The following is a 21,726-nucleotide window of genomic DNA, read 5'->3' on the forward strand; positions in this document are numbered from 1 at the left end:
TCACTTACAAAGGAGCTGTAGTGGCACAATGGTTAAGCACTCAGCTGGTAACCAAAAGGTCAGCAAGTGGAACCTACCAGCAGCTCCACAGGAGAAAAGACCTTGTGATCTGCCTCCATAAAGAATACAGCCTAGGAAACCCTAGGGAGAAGTTCTACTCTGTCCTATAGGGTCACTATGAGTTGGAATTGATTCGACAGCACACAAAAATAACAACACTCATTTATGTATTGTCTATGGCTGTTTTTGCCCTACGGTGGCAGAACTGAGTAGTGACAGAGACTGTGTGGCCTGCAGAGCCTGAGATATTTACTATCTAGTTCATTGGGTCGCCATGAGTCCGAATCAGTTCATCAGCGACGGGTTTGGTTTGCCAACATCTGGCCTACAGCAAGCAGCGTGACTGCTTTAGCCTCAAATTCCGGGTTCTGTGGCATCCCTGGGTGGTATAAATGGTTAACGTAACTTGGCTGCTAACTGGAAGTTTGGAGGTTCAAGTCCACCCAGAGGTGCCTCAGAAGAAAAGCCTGGTGATCTATTTCCCAAAAATCAACCATCGAAAATCCTATGAAGCACAATTCTACTCTGACACGTTTGGGTCTCCCTGAGTTGGGGTCACCACGAATTGGGGTCAACTCGATAGCACCTGGTTTTTGTGATCTAGCCCTGACCTACCTTCACAGCCTTATCTGCAGTACTTTCCTGCTCATTCCTCATGCAATGGCCATGAAAAACATCTTTTTATTCCCCATTTAGTTTTCATGCTATCCCACCTCTGTGTTTGCTTCCTCCTTGTTCCCGTCATCTTGAAACCACACGTAATATTCACAATTTGCTTTTATGCCAATTTTCCCCAACCTTCAAGCAGACCTTCCCGCATCTTCCAACTATAATTTATTTCTCCACTCTCTTTTTGGGGGGCCATAATTCTTTCTGTACTGTCTCATGACACACCAGTTTCCTACTTTGCATTATAATTATTTATGCACATGTTTTATTCCCCCTGTAGACTATAAACTCCTTGAAGAATGCATTGGCTCATTACAAAATTAGCATTCTGAGAGCCCTGATTTGCATCACACATAAGATCTCTTGTCTTCAGCAAAAAGGAGTATACTTATGACACATATAATTGGCACTTATCACACAAATCAATGATAATGGGGAACAAGGGCAAGATGGTTAATTAAAACCCACAGGAAATTCCTCCAACATTCATTTTTGCATTTTTGCCAGTGTAATATGCACTGGTTTATATTCAATTCCCTTTCCTTTTTTTTTTTTACTTCTCCTTCACACTTGTGTGTATAACTGCATCGGCCACCTTGCGGTTATTGGGAGCAAAAAGACCAGAAGTGAATAATTCACCAACTGACATCACCAGGCGTCGAGTATTAGAAAGCTTTTGGGGCATCCCTTCTGAACTTTCTACCCCCAGAGCTCCAAAAAGATTTGAATTTGTGTGTATGCCATTTGGACCTTAGACAGGGATCAAGTCTTCTAGTATAGGAGTGGTGTAAACAGTTACCACGCTCAGCTGCTAGCCAAAAGTTTGGAGGTTGGAGTCCTCCTTGAGGCATCTTGGAAGAAAGGCCTGGCAATCTACTTGTGAAAAATCAGCCCGTGAAAACCCTATGGGAGGCACAGTTCTACTCTGACACACGTGGGGTGGCCATGAGTTGGAGTCTACTCCATGGCAACTGGTTATGGCCCTGATACTCAAAAACGATGGGTGAATTTAAAGTCAAAATAAACAAAACAAGTTCCCGGCACATATGCTTGATTAGGCAGGCCAAATACTCTATGGCAAACATTAATTCAACAAGAAATGATAAGGAAATAAAATAAATATGAAGAATAACCCGGCTTGCCAAAGCAACATATGCGTTTGGGATGATTCTCTGCACCCATGACTACTGTACACAAATATTGTGTTAAACCTCTCCTCCTAATAGCCTCGTTTCTCACATGCTCTTCAGAGGAAAAAATGTGATGCTAATTTAAGATGACTTAGCCGGCTCAGCACATAAATAAAAAATAGTTCAGAATCCAGAACATGACAGAACTCCCCTTTCACGTCTAATTAAGTACTTTTAATTGGCAATTCGATTGGCAGACTGTATATTTGGGGCTGGAGAGATGAAGGCAGAACAGACCCCTACTCAGACAGGAAAGAGGGGATGTGGGCGCGTATAGCTGCTGTGTCGGACGTGATGCAGAAACGGGAGGTGAGGCCCAGGAAAAGACAACTATCCGTACATCTGGGAAGGAATTAGCAGGGAACAGGGCAAACACTAGAGGGTCGGATCATGATTATAAAATGTCATTTAGAAAGATATTTACATTGTTAATTAAGCGATGAAGCTGATAAGTGCTACTCTGTAAATTGTGCTAATTACCCCAGTGCCTTGGAAGGCTTTCTAATCAGCCGATAGGCTCCCGGTTTATGCTAATAATGCAATGTCATCCTCCTTCTGAGGTGCTTTGCTTACAGCAGCCTGAACGCAGTACAGCTCCTGCCCACTGGCCTGTGCTAGATTCATCTGTCTGCCCACATCACAACATCAAGGCTGATGCCCACTCACCCCCAAGCCCCCTCCCAAGGGAATGCAAATCCCACAATGCACTACACCACCATCAATTGCGCTCCAGGAGATTTTTATGTAAGCACAGCCCTTTTTCCCTCCAGCCTTAGAAAGATCATATGTCCTAAGGAACTGGGAAGGAAAACCTAGATTCCAGTCTCCACTCTGCCACTGACTCGATGGTGTGACTTTGGAACAGGACACACCTTTGGTTAGGTTTATGTAGACCAAGGAGTCCCGGGGTGATGAAAAGAGTTAACACACTTAGCTACTAACCAAACGGTTGGCTATCCAAGTCCACCCAGAGGCACCTCGGAAAAAAGGCCTGGTGACCTACTTCTGAAAAATCAGCCATTGAAAACCCTGCGGAGCACAGCTCTACACTGACATACATGGGGTCACCATAAATTGGAATCAGCTCAATGTAGACCGAGTAAAAAGGTCAAAACAGTTCAACTACTGGGTGGACTGAACTTTGAAGGTCTGGAGGGGGGTTGTTTTTCACTGAAACGAGAAACCATTAGCGTGAACAGACTGATCTTTTGAGTCAGAGGAGCCAAACTGCTTATGTTTCCCAACACCCTGTCACCCTCTCTGGGGCCCCAGCATAACAATGAGAGCCTGAAATATGTAATAAAAGGCAAAGACAGTGTAATGTTGAGCACAATCGTGTGTCCAGCTAGCTCTCGGTCATCCACAAGGAACAGAGAGAGTGTGGGTGAAGGAGACCCAGAAAGAATTCATGTCCTCATTGCAACCTATCATTTCTATCTCCTCCCCCATCAAACCTCAAACAAAAAATAGTCAGCTGGTAGACAAGTGGCCTTGTTGGAAGATTAACTTATTTCCTTTTCTCTCTCCTTCCCTGGTAGGTGTTCTAAAAAACAGTTAAAATCCCACTTGGAGGGTAATAGAGTCAAAAGGGAAGATTAACAAGGGGCTTGGGAACCCACAGATAGAATAATCAGTCCGCAAATAATTGAGAACTTTAAGCAGCAGCCAAGGGAGGGCTTGGAGGTAGAAAGCCAAGGTGAGGGAGATGAGGCAGCACAATTAGGGCTGGGAGCAGCTGGGATCCATTTCTGCACTTGAGACACAGAACTCCTTCTGTGCGCCTCTGCATGGGGCTCCCTGAGCTTTCATCAGTAGCTCCTGAGACCTGGCAGGCAGAGCCTCTGAGTTCAAGGCCAGCTCCTATGCTGGGCTTTGGGATGAGGCCAATTGGTTGAGATGTTTCAGTGCTTTGATGTGTAAACTAATCATCTGTCATTGTGCTCTAATTAAACCTAAGTGGTGCAATGGATTTGCTGTCATAGAGGCCAGGGAGCCTCCTGGATTTGGGGAGGGAGGGACAGCATCCGCCTGAAAGCAGCCCAGCCCCAGGAGAGCAGAAAGCAAGGAAATACCGGATGTGAATATAAAAAGAGCTGGAAACCCTGTCTTGGTCCAGGAGGCTGAAGAAAACATGGCAAACTAGCAACCGGGGGGGCCTATGGGTGTCTGATTTCCAGGGTGATGTCGCCCTCAGCGTGAGTGTCTAGACATAACAAGCTTGGGTCAAGCGGGTAACCACAAGGTGACCTTACCGTTTGCCATGGCAACAGATCTCTCAGAGGCCAGCTGGCCCTGGCGTTGTCAAAATGTAACCCAGTTTCACAAGGTGAATGTGTGATTTCCACCTCTAGACTTAGACCAGATGACCAAAGTGTACAGGGAGTGAAGTTTCAGGACTCTTTAGAAAATGTTGATTCTCACGACTCTTCTCCTCCCCACTCCCCGACTCCCTCACTCCCAGATGTTTGCAATCTACCTTTAAAAAAAATTTTTCTAGTCTTAGGGAGGAGAGGGTGGGCCTTCCTTATGAAGGAGAGTCCGAGGAAAGGGGAAGAAGAGGACGATGGTGCACTTGACCTTGTGAACACTTCCTGGGAGTAGAATCACCTGGTCCCAGATCTGACTTTCCCTGCTCCCCTGCTCGAGTGCATGACCAGTGGGCAGGGATGAGAATGTTTATGTCCTTCAACATCTTGTGGGACCTCAACATGGATAAAAATAGTGCTGATTTATTTGTGCTGTTGGTCATCCCACTCCATAGAGACAATGTGAAAGCATAAAGAAAAAGCTCTTCACTTCTTCGCCCATGTATTCATTCAGCAACAATTGATTGAGGACCTAGTTGCAAGGTAGGCTGTAAGGTCAAGGCTGTACAAGGTACAGCCCCTGCTGTGAAAGAACTCACACTCTCAGAGGAAAGAAGATGATCACATATGATTTGACAATTGCAAGTAATTCAATAATAAATGTACTTGGGAAAGAAAAAAGTAGGTCAAGCATATTATATGAAACCGTCTAGACATCTACAATAAGGCAGGATAGGAAAAGAAAGGACACTAATATTTATTGACAATCTTCTTATATGTCAGACACTGTTATCTCATTCAGTACTCACAACCACCCTGGAAGATGGACACTACTATTCCTATTCTTCAAATGAGGAAGCTGAGACTAAAATATAGCTAATAAATGTCACATAATATGTGGCAGACACTGCTACTTGTCCTTGCCCTCCCCTCATGCCCCCAGATCTTCTCTCCTTTTCTGATCACGGAAATCTTAGCTGTATGTGGTGCCCAGATAAAAACTACCTTTCCCAGTCACCGCCGTAGCTAGACCTGTCCACATGACCAGGTCTTGAAAATGGGTGTAAATGAGTGTGATGTGCGCAACTTCCAAGGTATACCTTTGAAAGAAAGCAGCCTGACTTGCCCTTTCCTCTTTCCCCGTTTCCTGCTGGCTAGAACACAGGTGAGCCACCTTCAGCCAAGCAAATGAAGACAACTTACTAGGGCTGATGGTGCAACTAGCTAGCACAATCCTGGATACCCAACACCATGAAGGCACCATATATATCAGTTTGGACTGCTTCTACTCTTACATGAAAGCAAGAAACTATCCTGTTCAAATCACTGATATTTTGACTTTATTGTTTCAGGTACACCCAAACCAATACAGAGTGGCACAAACCAAATACTAGAGGGGTGTAGAGAGGGGGATGATAATGAAAAACAATAATTAAAAATTTTTTAAGCATCTATTATTTTGTGCACAACTGCTAACCTAAAGTTGGTGGTTCGAGCCCACCCAGGGATACCATGGAAGAAAATGTCTGGTGATGTGCTTCCATTAAGATTACAGCCAAGGAAACCCTATGGAGCAGTTCTACTCTGTAACACATGGGTCATCGCAAGTCGAAATCCACTCAATGGCAATTAACAGCAGCAGCAGCAGCATTATGTGCCAGGCACTGTTCTGGGCTCTGGGGATTCAAAATAAATGAAACACAGTTTCTTAGTTAGCCAGTGCTGCTGTAACAGAAACACCACAAGTGGACGGCTTTAACAAAGAGAAATTTCTTCTCTCACAGTCTAGGAGGGAAGAAGTCCAAATTCTGGAAGCTAGTTCCAGGGGAAGCCTTTCTCTGTGTCGGCTCTGGAGGAAGGTCTTCGTCATCAATCTTCCCCTGGTCTAGGAGCTTCTCAGCACTGGGACCCCAGGTCCAAAGGATGTGCTCTTCTCCTGGTACTACTTTTGGTGGTATGAGGTCCCCTTAACTCTCTGCTTGCTTCTCTCTTTTATATCTCAAAAGAGATTGACTTAAAATATAACCTAATCTTGTAGATTGAGTCCTGCCTCATCAGCATAACTGTCTCCAATCCTGCCTCAGAGCTCTGGTGGCACAATGGTTAAGAGCTATGGCTGCTAACCAAAAGATCGGCAGTTCGAATCCATCAGTGGCTCCTTGATAAACCCTAATGGGGCAGTTCTGCTTTGTTGTATAGGGTCACCAAGAGTCAGAACCGACTCAGTGACACCTAACAACAACAACAACAATCCTGCCTCATTAACATCATAAAGGTAGAACTTACAGCACACAGGAAAATCGCATTAGATGACAAAATGGTGGACAATCACTCAATACTGGGAAAACTGTAAGCCGAGGCTGCTTCCCTGCCTGACTTGCATCAGTTCCACTGCCTGGAATTGCCACCTAGGAGGTTCTCTTCTTTCTCCAGTTCTGAGTCAATATTGCATGCATAGTTTAAGTCTTCTCTGGAAGACTGTTGAGTTCCCCTGCCCTGACTCTGAAGGAATAATTCCAATGACGCTTAGATTAGCAGCACTCCAGGGGCACTTAACCAGCAATGCAAGACCACATATATGTTTGCATCATTGTCTTCCCTCCCCAATTAGATTAAACTCTTCGAGAGCTGAAATAATGTTTTGTGAAGTTCTGTGTATCCTGCTCAGCATGTGACATACAGCCTGAAATTGGGAGCCCAGAGTAATGAAAAGACTGTGCACTTGGGCTAAAGGTGGTGGAGGAGGTTCAGTTCCCAGCCCTCCCACTCACTGGCCGTGTGTGACCTTGAATAAGTAATCTACTCCTCTGAGCCCCAATTTCCTCATTCATGAAAATAGGAATAATAGAACAGTCTGGAAGGACTGTGATAGCTATTGAATGAGATAATGTCTGTGAAAGTCCTAGCACAATGCCTGGCATGAAGATATGGTGAAACCTATGAGAGTCGAAACTCGACGACTATCTTGTTTTTCTGGGTCTCAAAAGTTGTGCTGGTTAAGGTTGTGTGTCAACTTAGTTGGACCATGATTCTCATTGGTTTGGCAGTTATGTAATGATCTAGTTTGGCAGTTATGTAGTGGTGTAGTCATCCTCCATGATGTGATCTGATGTGATCTGCCAATCAGTTGTAAGGAGAGTTTTTTGTGGGTGTGGCCCATATCCAATACATATATGGACATTCTGGCAAGGCTCACTTGCTTTGTCTGGGTCCTGCACCCAGCTCATCATCCTCTGACCTCTGTTCTTGGGACTTGAGCCAGCTGTCTACCTCATTGCCCCCGATCTAGGGATTCATCAGTCTCCACAGCCTGTGAGCTAGTGGCCTGCCGTTTGACCTGTAGATCTCGGGTTTGTCAGCTCCTGAAGCCACGTGAGTCAGGAGAAGCCTGTAGCCTGACCCTTAACTCACCAACTTGGGACTTGCCGGCCTCTACAACTTCATGATCCACTTCGTTAGAGAAATCTCTTTCTCTCTGTCTCTCTCTCTCTATATATACGTATTTTTTTATATACGCTTCGCTGGCTTTGCTTCTCTAGAGAATGCAGCCTAAGACACAAGTTTTCTGCATTTAACAGGGTGCAGTCTTACCACTTTTCTCTCTCTCCTTTTAATGGAAAATATTTGAATTTTGCTTCTCTGACAGGTTTCTGCCTTACACAGGTTCTGGCTTTCCCAAGTTTTACTGTAATTTCTTTTCCTTCTTTAAATAAATATTTGTCAGTTTAAAAAATCCATAACTCTGTACATGTAAAAACATTTATTAGAACCTACAAGTAAGCACCCTGATCATTCACATTAACTGTATGCTAAGGAGTTTGGAAGATTTCAGTAGATAGAGCCTGAATTCAACTGATTTAAATACCATGATCATCACTGGTACTAATCAGGGCATGTGTGTTGGGTGGATGAGAGGCAGACAACGGGAGTTTGCTGCTAATTTCTGGAATTCATTTACAAAGTTGACAATTTATTAAGTTCTTAAGACTTGCCAGGTTAGGCCTATAAAGCAAAGACAGTTGTCAGCAACCCAAGCAGAGAAAATGGATCATCCGTGTCCTGGATGTCTCTTAACAATGTTATTGTAGAAAAAAGGAAATAAGTTATAGTATTTACAATTGCCTGGCCATGACGCTTTTGTTTTATTGTGGCAAAATATGTATGACAAAATTTACCACATTAACCATTGTTGATTGTACAAGTCAGTGACATACGTATGTTCACAATATTATGTAACTATCACAACAGCAACTAACAACAATGACTAATGACATTGAGTGTCTTTTCATGTGTTTACTCACCATTTCTATATATTCTTTCAAGAAATGTCTATTCAAGTCCTTTGCCCATTTTTAAGTTGGGTTGTTTGTTTTTGTTGTTGTCGAATTATGAGAGTTCTTTATGTATTCTGGGTATTAAATTACTACTTTATCAGATATATGATAAGGAAAATATGTAAATATTTTCTCTCATTTTGTGGGTTGTCTTTTCATTCTTTTGATAGTGTCTTTTGATGCACAAAAGTTTTAAATTTTAATAAAGTGCAATTTATCTATTTTTTCCACTTTAGCCTGTGCTTTTAGTGTCAGATCTAACAACCCATTGCTACATCCAGTCATGAAATTTTTCTTCTAAGAGTTTTATTGTTTTAACTTTCAGATTTAAGTCTTTGGTTCATTTTGAGTTGATTTTTGTATATGGTATAAGGGCTGGCGTAGTGGTTTAGTGCTACAGCTGCTAATCAAAAGGTCAGCAGTTCGAATCCGCCAGGCACTTCTTGCAAACTCTGTGGGGCAGTTCTACTCTGTCCTGTAGGGTCACTATGAGTCGGAATCGACTCAACAGCAGCGGGTTTGGTTTTTGTTTTGGTTTAAGGGCTCAGTGTCATTCTTTTGCATGTGAATATTCAGTTAACCCAGCATCATTGTTGAAAAGACTGTTCTTTCCTCATTGAATAATCTTGGTACCCTTGTCAAAAATCAATTGACCCTATATGTGAGAATTTATTTCTGGGCTATCTATTCTATTCCATTGGTCTATATGATTATCCTTATGCCAGTACCACACCGTTTTGATTACTGTAGCTTTGTAATAAGTTTTGAAATTGGAAAGTATGAATCATTCATACTTTTCAATGTTTTTTTACCTATTCAGGGTCTCTTGAAACTCCATATGAATTTGAGGATTGGCTTTTTCATTTTTGCAAAAAAAGTTGTTGGAACTTTAATAGGGACTGCATTGAATCTGTACATCTCTTTGGGTAGTGTTGTCATCTTAACAGCATTAAGTCTTCCAATCCATAAACACAGGATAGTTTTCCATTTATTTAGGTCTTCTTTAATTTATTTTGTTATTTGCAGTGTCTAAGCCTTTTACTTCCTTGGTTAAACTTATTATTTATTATTATTATTCCTAAACATTTCATTCTTTTTGATGTTGTCATAAATGGAATTGTTCCCTAATTTCTTTTTGGTTTGCTTATTGCTGGTGTACAGAAATACAGCAGATTTTTATGTTTTAAAAATGGTGTGGTGGAGGCATCTGACCTCCTCTAACTTCACAAGGGGGAAGGGGAATCAAGATCAACAGCCCAACGCTGATTCCTATAAGGCAGAGGTCAGACATCTCTCCTTTCTCCAACCTTTTCACCAATTCTGACACCATCTGTCCCTCCCACAGTGCTCTCTACTTCTCTGTTGGATTCAATAATTCAGTGTAATGGCCACACAGAACTCACTTACCATACTCAAGAATATGGGGTTTATTAGGGAAGTAACAGACTACAAATCAGGATCAGGAAATACTCAGGATACAGTTCTTTTTTCCATCAGGACGTGCTCACAGGCAGGAGTCTGTCTGGCCCCTAGACGCTCTGCCCAGCCTCTGCCCTGCTCTGGCACGTGTTACAAATCTCTTTAGCTCTGCCAGTAAATGCTGTTTCCTGCCAGTCTCATGGTTCTGTTGCCTCTGCTGCCTCTCTGTTTTCCGTGTTACAGCTCCTCTCTCTCTCTTCATGTCCCTGTTTAAGCCTAGCAGGATGGCAAAACTGACCAATCCGCTTATTAGGGTCCCACACACCTTATGGGTATGGTCCTACCCCCACAGGCTTCCCTGCACTTTATTTGCATTACTAGCAAGCTGCCCGATCCCCTTGGTGGGCCATAAACACCTTATTTGCATAATCCCACTCACTCCTTGTATGGTAGTCACAAAGACTATGGCTGAAAGGGCCATATTAAGTAATTCACTGCACCACATGTGTGTTGACTTTGTATCCTGCAACTTTGCTGAATCTGTTCATTAGCTCTAACAGGTTTTTTTTTGTGGATTCTTTAGGATTTTCTAAATATGAATTCGTGTCATCTGCCAAGAGACAATTTAACTTCTCCCTTTCTAATTTGGATGCTTTTTGTTTATTTTTCTTGTCTAATTGCTCTGGTTACAACATTCAGTACTGTATTGGATAATTGGGCTTGTGTTGTTATGGCCTAGAGCTGCGCTGTCCTATATGGCAGCCACTACTCACGTATAGGGCTATTTAAGTCTTGAAATGTGGCTAGTCCAAACTAAACTGTGTTGTAAGTACAGAATACACTTGACTGCAAGGACCTAGTATATTAAAAAAAAAAAAATGTAAAATGTCTCGTTAATAAGTTTTTATACTGATAACATGTTGAAATAATGTTTTGGATTACTGACTTTAATAAAATATATTTTTAAAATTAATTTCACCTGCTTACTTTGTACTTCTAAAAACATGGCTACTAGAGAATTCAAAATGACATATGGCTCCTGTTATATTTCCTCTGGACAGCACTGGCTTAAACAGTGAGTACCTGAAAAAAGAAGGACTGCCATCCAGAGCCATTATTTGAAATCATATCTCATTTCTGCTTGCTCTGGTAGGATTGGGTGCCTTGGTGAAGCTCGGTGACTTGGGAAGCAATTCATTCAACACTGAGCGACATCTGAGCTCATTCCAGACTGTGTTGAGGGATGGGCAATCTCAGTGGGGAAAAACAAACAGCCCTGATCAGGCATTGTTCTTAATGATATTCCTAAGTGCTGACGACACCCCTGCTGGGTCCAACCTCTGGGGAAACAGTGGGGAATTGATTGACAGCTATTAAGAAAATGGAATTGAACATCAGAGATCAGACATCAAGGCAGAGTCTTTATCAAGCAAGCATCAGACCCTGTCAGCTCTCTAGCTAGGAGGAAGGCTTGCCTCTAGGACCTTTGCTGCTTGTGATTTTATAACAGTCTCCAATCCTATTTAATATTCTAGGATTAGAATTGTAAAAAGATGTTACTGTGTACCATTCATTAGCTCTATGGGCACGTTAGTTAACCTCCACATCCCTCAGGTTCTCATATGTAAAATGGTGATAATAACAGTGCCTGCCTCATGGATTTGTGAAAATGAGAAGAATTAACCAGGAAATGCTCTTAGCACACAGTAAGTGCTCTATGAAGATTCAAACAAACAAAAAAAAAAACCCCAAAAAAACAAAACCCAACTCATAGCAACCCCATAAGGTTTCCAAGGCTGTGAATCTTTCCGGAAGCAGACTGCCACATCTTTCTCCTGAAGAGCGGCTGGTGGATTTGAACCACTGACCTTTCAGTTAACAGCCAAGAGCTTAACCACCTCACCGCCAAGGCTCCTTTTCATAGCTGTACTTGTCATTTGGAGCCCTGGTGGTACAGCGGTTGAGAGCTACAGCTGCTAAACTAAAGGTTGGCAGTTCGAATCCACCAGCTGCTCCTTGGAAACCCTATGGGGTCTTTCTACTCTGTCCTATAGGGTCACTATGAGTTGGAATCAACTTGACAGCAATTGGTTCGAGTTGTTTTTAATTTATCATCTTGGCTATCAAGTATCTATTTCCTTTCTTAATAGTACCCCAAATTCCTATTAGGAAATAAAGCTTCTCTCATTTTCTGTGGGTGGTAATTCCGAGAAGACCTCCCTGTGCAAGCCCAGCTCTTCTGTGTATGTGTCCATGTATATACAGGGGCAGGTATGTGACCTATGTTGCTCAGTTGGACAGATGTCCTCTTGAGCACTTGACCCAAGGAGCCAGTTCCAGGCGAGTCATTACAGTTGCAATGGGATCACCGGGCTATCCCTGCCTTGCTGGGACTCCCACAGCCCAGGCTGGGAGTACTCTTTTTTTTAATTGTATTTAGATGATGGTTTACAGAGCAAATTAGTTTCTAATTAAACAATTAATACACGTACTGTTTTGTGACATTGGTTGCCAGTCCCATGATAGGTCAACACTCTCCCCTTCTAAAAGTTGGGTTCCCCATTACCAGCCTTCCTATTCCCTCCTGCCTTCTCATCCTTGCCCCTGGGCTGGTATGCCCATTTGGTCTCATTTTGTTTTATGGGCTTGTCTAATCTTTGGCTGAAGGGTGAACCTCAGGTGTGACTTCATTACTGAATTAAAAGAGTGTCCAGGGCCAGAAGTACTCTTGTTCCCACACATCCATTCTGTAAGCTGCCCTGCCTGGTCAATGTTCTCCTAATCCTTTCCTTTTTGCGTAACTTGGTGAGTCAGTTCCTGTGCCTTGCAACCAAACACCCCACTGATTAAAACAAAAAAATTTTCCTCTGCCCCTCTCCTCAGTCTTTCTCCCAAATGCCACCAGAACACAGAATATAGAACACTAATAGAGTTTCTATAGGTTCTTCCTCCACGGTTTGAGGGTAAGAGAGCATTTCATGCCCATTAAGCCAAAAAAAAAAAAAAAAACCCAAACCCACTGCGACTCATAGTGACCCTGTAGGACAGAGTAGAACTGCCCCACAGGGTTTCCAAGGCTGTAAATCTTTACAGAAGCAGACTGCAACATTTTTCTCTGGTTGAGCAGCTGGTGGGTTCAAACCATTGACCTTTTCAGTTAGCAGCTGAGCGCTTAACCACTGTGCCACCACCTTTTATGGACATTAAGCAGCTTGAAATCACAGGTCCCCTCAGTTGCAACTGAAACGTTATGACCATGAAAGACAGCATCTTATAGTGGAAAGTGAGCTTCCTTGTGAGGTAGACCTGGATTCAAATCCTGCCATTTCTCAGCTGTGTGACCTTGAGCAATTACTTAATTTCTCCGATCATTAGTTACTCATCTGTAAAATGGGGATCATTAATACTATTTTGTATCCTTGAGGATTACATAAGATAAATGTATATAAAGTACTTAGCAGAGAGCCTGGCATTCAGTAGGTAATCAATAGATGGTAGACTCTATTATTAGAGGCAGGAAAGAATAGCCTCACTCACTTAATGTCTTGTGTGCCAGGCTCTATTCTAAACATGTTACAATTATTAGCTCATTTAATTTAATCTCCCAACAAGCTAAGGGTTACCCACTGAAACCCACTGCCGATGAGTCAATTCTGACTCCTAGTGACCCTGCAGGACAGAGTAGAACTGCCCCACAGGGTTTCCAAGGAGCGCCTGGTGGATTTGAACTGCTGACCTCTTGGTTAGTAGCTGTAGCACTTAACCACTACGCCACCAGGGTTTCCACCTAAGGGTTAAAAAAAAAAAAGGGTTAGGTAATATTATTTAGATGGGGAACTGGAGGTTCAGAGAGGTTAAGTAACTTGCCCAAGGTCACACAGTTAGCATGTGTTAAGCCAGGATGCATGTAACTGCCCCTCTGAATCAGGCAGCCCTTTGAGCAGTCTCGTAGCATATGTAACCCAGGAGAAGGCCTTTCCAAACACCAACTACAGCTAAAACCCTGAGATAAATTGTGCCCTGCCTTGCCGTTTTAAGAAAAACTCCACCCAATCCCACAAATACTGTCAGATTTATTTCCAGCGTGTTTGAGAAAAATATTTTAGGGTAGAATATCACACCCTCACCACACTCCTTCTTCCACTCCCGCCCCCTACCCATGATGATAAAAAGCCAACACCTTTCCATCTAAGAAAAATTGGCGGAGGTCCCCCACACGTCAAGAGCGGCTCCTTCTGCTCACTTCCATCAGGAGCATCACACAACAAATGAACTTTCCAAACAAAGAAATGTTGAGTCAGAAATAAATTCATGTGTTAATTGTGGATTTTCCAGAATGGATGACTATATAATATCCTAATCAAAAACTTGGAATCACATTTGCATTTAGATAAATGCTCGTTCGAAGAGAGATGAGAATAAAAGGAGTCACTAAGACTATGGGTACTTCTCCCAAGGCCAGCCATTATTGACACGGGGCAGGCAACCAGCAAGCCTAAAGTTGCCAAATTATGGTCAAGTTCAAGACTCTAGGGATGCCATCTTGTGTCCACAGGATCTCTCAAGGGCCTCCAAGTTCTATTTCCACACAGCCCTTAAGGGCATTCGAGCAACTACCTCACCAACTTAGAGTAGATGGAACACCTTCTCACAGTAGGTTCTTTTTTTCTTTTCGAGAATGAACTGGAAGGGCAGGAGTTTTTAACTGTGGCTTCTTTTATTTGAGCAGAAGACCATTCCAAGGTGGCAGGTGTGGGACAGTGAATACATAGGAAGATAATCTCAGGTGCCACTCCCCTCTTGGAATAAGGAGTTTTCACAACAGGTCATGGGCCCTGCTTGGGCAAAACCACGAAATATGAAAATCTTATCTTTGTGGAGCTTCACATTTTCTCTCTGTTGCCTCTTAATCTTCCTGACGTCAAATTATTTCTTCCCTCCCCAGAAATTGGATTCTGAGAGCCCCAGGTCTAGAGATTGGGATTATCTAGTTGGGTAAATGACTCTTCTACATGTCAGTTCCAAAAGATATTCCCCACTTCCATACCAAGCAGTAGAGGCTCACAGCCCAGGCCAGCCCAATCCTAGATCCCCAGGATTAACTGGGTGGGGCTTGGACCATACCTACTGGTTATGCCTTGGGGTTTGGCTGTCTTTATCTGTCAATGTCAGCAACAAATTAGGGAGACAAATGAAATAGGACAAGCCAAGGGCAGCCTTTCTGGGAGTTATGCCAGTCTGGCAAGATGAGGCAGACAATGCAACGGGGCGGCAGGAGGTCATGATTGGGTCAGATGATAAAGGGAGTGTGTGCAGGAACAGAGGTAGCACATTGAGTCCAGAGGATTGAGCTAAGGACAGAGGTTGGGGAAGTAAATTGGAGTCAGCGTTCAGAAACGCAAACTGGGCAGGAAAGGTGTGATATGAGCAGGAAATACATGCCAATCAGAGAGAGAAACAGAATCCAATATAACCACATTTCCCAGGTCTGGGGAATGGGGTAAAAATGAGGTACACAAATAGGCACATCCTGTTTCTCTGGTTCTCACCCCTGTCAACTTCTTCAGAGCCACAAAGCTCCTAACAGACATCCTCATCCCACCTCTTGGTCATTCCCAGGAGTCCAGAGAGATTCTCAAGTGATGGCTTCTCAAAGAAGTGCTATGATGACCACGAGGCACTAGTTTTCCCAGACTCCTTTCTGCAAGATTCGCTCTATTGCCTTCACAGCGGCAAGCAGGTTCTTCCCTGCTCCCTGTCCTCTATCCTCCCCAGCAAGCTGCCTCCGTTATCCCCTGGCATGCAGTCGTGGGCTCGGACCACCGCAGAGCCCTCTGCAGTGTTCGCCATCTCTCCTCAGCCTTACCACTGCACTGTACACCTGCCCGGCTGCATCTCTTTGCCTGAGGACTTTCTCTGGCGGTGGGATCCTGCTTTCCTCACACAACACAACATGCTAGAAAATTAGCGTTGAAGCCCTGGTGGTGCAGTGGTTAAGCTCTCGGCTGCTAACTGAAAGGTCAGTGATTCGAACTCACCAGTGGCCCCGTGGGATAAAAGACCTGGCGATCTGCTCCTATGTAGGTTACAGCCTACGAAACCTTATGGGGCAGTTCTACTCTGCCCTATAGAATTGCTATGAGTTGGAGTCAACACTACAGTCCACAACAACAACCATCCACCCAGCAGCAGCCTCTCAACCAATGACGTAAGGGAGTTGGTGTAAGCGCCTCACCTTCCTCATCGCTTGGGGAAGACAACTTGAAGGCACATGTTCTACACTGTCCCCCAGGAAAATTAAGCTCCAGTTGCTCACGGTAGTAACTCATTTCATAAAACATCTTTACTGGATGCTCTTCCTTCCCTGTCTCACTTCCCTATTTCTCTACTAGTGTTTCCTGGGATCCGCTCCCAAATAAACTACTTGTGCTTAAATCCTTGATTCGGGGTGTGCTTCTGGTTGAACCCAAACTACTATATCCCCAGCCTATCTCTCTGCTCTCTTGCTGTGACTCTACACACAGAAACCTGAGTAGCCCTTGATAACATCAATCAGAGCGGGTGACTCGCCTGCTCAAAACTTTCCAGTGGCTTCCCATTACACCTAGAATAAGAATGTCAGACCCTTACTATGGACTGCAAGGCCCTGTATGATCTGTATGACCTACCCCCTGCCTGACCTCTCCCTTGGCTCACTTGGCTGCAGCCACAATAGCTGTCTTGCTGTCCCTCAAACGCTGAGTTCTTTCCTGCCTTCAGTCTTGTGTTCCTACTTTCTCCCTGCCTGGAGAACTCTGAACCTTTGCCTCCATGTGGCTCCTTCCTCATTAGTGTTATCTAGGTGTCAGTTCATTCACCTCCTCCAAGAAGTCTTCCCTGACTACCCCGTTTCAAGTAGCCCTCCCCCCACACCTCCCAGTCATTCTTCACAATATTGATGACTACCTCAAGGTTTTTTGGGGTATGTATTTGTTTACTTGTTTTTCACCTCCCCATTTATGCTCTAAAGAGCCCTGGTGGCACAATGATTAAGTGTCCAGCTGCTAACCAAAAGTTTGGCAGTTTGAACCCACCTGAGGCTCCGAGGGAGAAAAGAACTGGCAATCTGCTTCCGTGAAGATTATAGCCTAAGAAATCCTATGGAGCAGTTCTACTCTGTCACATAGGGTCACTATGAGTCAGAATCAACTTCATGGCACACAACAGCAATAATGCTTAGAATATTGCCCTACAATAGCAGGCACTTGATAAATATTTGCGGAATGCATAATAACCCAGGTGAGAGAAGAAGACGAATTGAGTTAAGACAATGGCAGTAACAACAGAGAAGAGGTTGTTGATTGGAAAAATATTTAGGAGGGAGAATCAATGGTTTTAGATGACCAATTAGATATGGAAGGTAAGGGAAAGGAAGGACTCCAGGTTGACCTCAAGCTTGGGAGGCTGCAGGGATGGTGGTGCTGTTCACCAACACAGTGAGTACAGGAAAGGGGCAGGCCTGGTGGGAAGAATGATGAGTTCATGTAGACAGACATGTTGAGTGTAAAGAGTCCATGGAATGTCCAAATGGAGACGTCCAGCAGAGAGTTAAAAATAAGAGTCTGTAGCATCAGAATTCCTGTTGCCATCAAGTCAGTGCTGACCCACAGGGACCCTATAACACAGAAAACTGCCCCCATAGAGTTTCCTAGGCTGTAATCCTTACAGAAGGAGACGGTCGGGTCTTTTCTCCCACAGAGCTGCTGGTGGGTTTGAACCACCGACCTTTCAGTTAGTAGCTGAGCACTTAACCACTGCACCACCAGGACTGCTTTGGAGCATTAGAGAGGGGTAGAAACTAAAGATTTGGATCTTTAAAGAGTTAGCAACATGCAATTGAAACTGCTGAAGAAGATGACATTGCTCAAGGAATTACAAACTCAAATGTCTTCAGGGGCCAGGCAAATAATTTAGATAAGTGAAGTAACTCTTATTAAAACCACAAAGAGTGATGGCTACTGCAGTGAAAACTGAAGAATATTATATGCCTGTCTGAAGACATTCATGTTAAAATCTTGTTAAAACAGTGTGGGGACCAAGAAAAACAGGCCCGCGTGGTCCACCAACTTGAGACCCCTAATGCAGAACGAACATGAAGCATCGGTGGCGCCGAGGTAGAATTCTAGCCTTCCATGAAGGAGACCTGGCTTGGATTCCTGGCCAGAGCACCTCATGTGCAGATACCCCTTGTCTGTCGGCAGTGGCCTGCATGTTGTTATGATGCTGAACAGGTTTCAGTGGAGCTTCCAGACTAAGACAGACTAGGAAGAAAGGCCTGATGATCTACTTCCAAAGATCAGATGATGAAAACCCTATGGATCACAAATGGTTCAACCAATCATAGGGATGGTGCAAGACCAGGCAATTGAAGACCTATAAAGTCATCCTGATGGTGGGTCAAAGAAACAAAGCATTAAGGATCATTTCTGTTGGTTTAGTTTTGAACTGAACGTGTGGTAAGAAATTCTGATTCTGGAGGGGATGACTTCCTCGTTACCTTTCTTGATTCTGCACTACATAGGGTCCATTTTCTGGCTGGACCCTAGCCGGGAGTGACTCACGGAAGGGGTAGGATGTAAAATGCTGATGAAGCCAAACATAGGATCAGAGAGCTACAAATCTCACAGCCCCAGCTGGGGGTGGTGCAAAGATAGAAACAAAGCCTTCCACAGACCGGGACTGATGGCAACTCACTTCTTAAAGTCTGAGCATTGAGTAAGTAAAGAACCAAATACTTGGCTTTGATAATAAAGATCCAGAAGGGAGAGGCAGGCTGGACCCCAGCTCAGATTGCTCAGGGCAAGTCAGGGGGAAACCTGGAAGAGGATCCAGGCTGACCAGGAACTGCTCCCTCAGCCATACCAGGCAAGGGGAACCACCATTCCTCAGGGAGGGGGGACATGCTACGGTAACCACTGAGAGGCTTGATGATTTATAGCCTATAAATATGTATCTGACTTTATTTCTGGGTCTCATTTCAGAGTGTGGGCTCACTTAAACCTTCACAAATCCTTCTGTCACGTTCAAAAACTCCCAGCTTAAAGAACCCTTCTACTATTATAAATAGTCTCCCAGGCCCAAACGGATCATGCCTATTAGATTCAATATGCTGTTGTGTGCCATCGGGGCAACTCAATTCAAAGCAACCTTACAGAACAGAGTAGAACTGCTCCATCCCATTTCCTAGGCTGTAATCTTTACAGGAGCAGATCACCAGGCCTTTTCTCCCTTGGAGGATGGTGGGCTCGAATTTCCGACTTTTTGGAGCAGCTGAGCACCTAACCATTGCATCAACAGGGCTCCTTAGAATCAAGATACTGGTGGCTAATGAGGGCAAACCCCCCCACCTCCTGTCTTGCAAAATGTTGCTCTAATAAGACTAATTTCTGTATGGATGTACTATATACATATATACTATGTTTTTCTTATGTTTAATTTGTCTTTGGTCTATGTGTGACAGAAAAATCAATTTAAACTGGTTTAACCAGTAAAGAGGCTTGATTAGTTTATTATTGAAAACCTATTAGGTCCCAAGCAACTGAAAAGTTTGCAACCAATGTTAGCTTCAGGCAAAGTCTGATGTAGCAGCTTAAACAGTTTCACCAAGCATTTGATTTGTCTCTTTGTCTCTCTGCTCTGCCTTCCGCATGTTCATTCCTAGGCTCCACATGCTGGTCATTCCCACCCAGAATGTAGAAGAGAGAGCCTCCCTCAGAATTCCTAGGATTTGCTCTCTGGGTTCATGTGCTTGTCCCTGACCAATCAGGGTGGCTGGGGATGGATATGCCGATTGGCCTAAAGCAATGAAGACCCACCCCTGGAGCTGGGAATGGGGCCAAAGCCACCCTGACTATGACTACGTAGGACAGAAATGAATTCCCCAAAGCAGAATAAGGGTGCTGTTGGCAAAGGAAATTTGAATGAAAGTAGGAGAAGCAAGCAACAAATAGCCGTTACTGCATCCCAACATTGTTCTAGTTACAAGGAGGGCTTCGCCAAAACAGGAACCATAGTGGTTGAGAGCACAGACTAGAGACAGACTGCCTGGGTTAGAATCCTGGCTCCACACTGTGTGACGCTGGGCAAGTTACTTAACCTCACTGTGCCTCAGTTTTCTCTTCTGTAAAAGGAAGATAATGATTGTACCTAATTTTTTTTAAAGTTAACATTTGTAAAGCAGTAAGAACAGTGACTGGCATACAGCAAGCACTTGTATTTGTTACATAAACATGTTTGAAACTAGTGGAGCATTGTGCACACAGTAGGGGTCTAACACACGCTTGCAGAGTGAGCGGAGTGAGTGACAAAGCTGGGAGCAAGCCGACCACTGTCTAGGCGTCCACTCCCAGCCACCCTGTGTCAGGGCTGGCATTTCTGCCCTGGGGTCTATTGTTTTGGAGCTGCTGCCTGGGAACAAACCCAGCAGCTGGCAGGGATGAGTGTCCCCCCTCCCCCGCCCCATCTACAATGCCACCAGTAAGATGGCACAGCCCTGGAAGGCATCACTAGAGCAGCATCCTTTTTTGCAAACTGACAACAAGTGCATGGGGTGGATCCTGAGGGCCCATCAAGGCGCTCCTGAAATAAAAGATCTACATGTGTCACGATCACGTGAGTGACGATTTGGGGCTGGTTTCTCCCCAGCCTGTGACTTTTCACGCTTCTCAAGCTGTACAGAAATGAACTGTAATCAGGTTGATCTATAGATAGACAGTTCCTGTTTCTGAGCATGTTGAATGAGGGTGGGTGTGTTTGTACATTTGCATAAAGCTGATGGATGGAGAAGCCTGTGGGTTTTTCCCCCAGAGGGAACTGGGTACCCTCCCAGAAGCCTAGCTAGAGGAAGAAGAGGTGAAACAGGGAAGCGTCGTGGTTTTCCCAAATGGAAAAGAAGGAGGGAGGAAATATAAGATAAAGTTTATCAATGTTCTGTCTGCAAGGAAGAATGGGCTGATCAAAACGAAAAACCTCTCTGACAGGTGAATATGCGGGACGGAAGAGGTGTGTGAGCTGACTTTCCTGTCTGCTTCATCCCTGCCATTTCCCTCTGTATACACGAGGGGAGGATGCAATATTCTCTGTTTTCTATGTACTGGGATAGTTAAATATGCAAATGAGCACAGCTAGTTAATGAGTTGAGGGTGATTACACTGCAGGGAGCTGCCAGCCCCCGCTGAACCGTAGGTGAACGGAGGCCAGGTGTTTTCGAAGGAGGGGGATGGATCACTCCTGCCCCTGCCCCTGCCTCAGTGCCGTGAACCTGTCTGCACAGGGAAAATGTTGGGTCAGGTTCATTCTTATGTTCCTTCTAGCTCCCAGATGCTGAATCGATAGAGTTGGGGTGAGAAGCGGGGGGCCAGGTAAAACCTAGGTGTCATCAGGCTATCCCAGAGGCTGCTACACTTGGCCAGGGACAGGAAGGACAGAGGGGCAGGCAGTGAAATACACTGCTTCCTCAGGGGACAGGACCGCCTGGAGCGGGACCACTTCGCCAGTGCAATGGAACTGGGTTTGGGAAAGTGAGACCCTGTGGAGCGGGCTGGCTAGTTTGTGCGTCTTTGGGCAGCATTTGTTTGCAAGATGGAGGCAGGGAATCTGCATACTTCTCAGAAGTCCGGGCAAAGTTTTGAGGTGGGAAACAAGAAAGAAACCAGTCTGCTTAGGATTTCCAGGGAGAGAACGGTCAGTATTTGTCATAGATTGAATTGC

The sequence above is a fragment of the Loxodonta africana genome, chromosome 18 (assembly GCF_030014295.1).
Source record: "Loxodonta africana isolate mLoxAfr1 chromosome 18, mLoxAfr1.hap2, whole genome shotgun sequence".
NCBI classification, from domain to species: domain Eukaryota; kingdom Metazoa; phylum Chordata; class Mammalia; order Proboscidea; family Elephantidae; genus Loxodonta; species Loxodonta africana.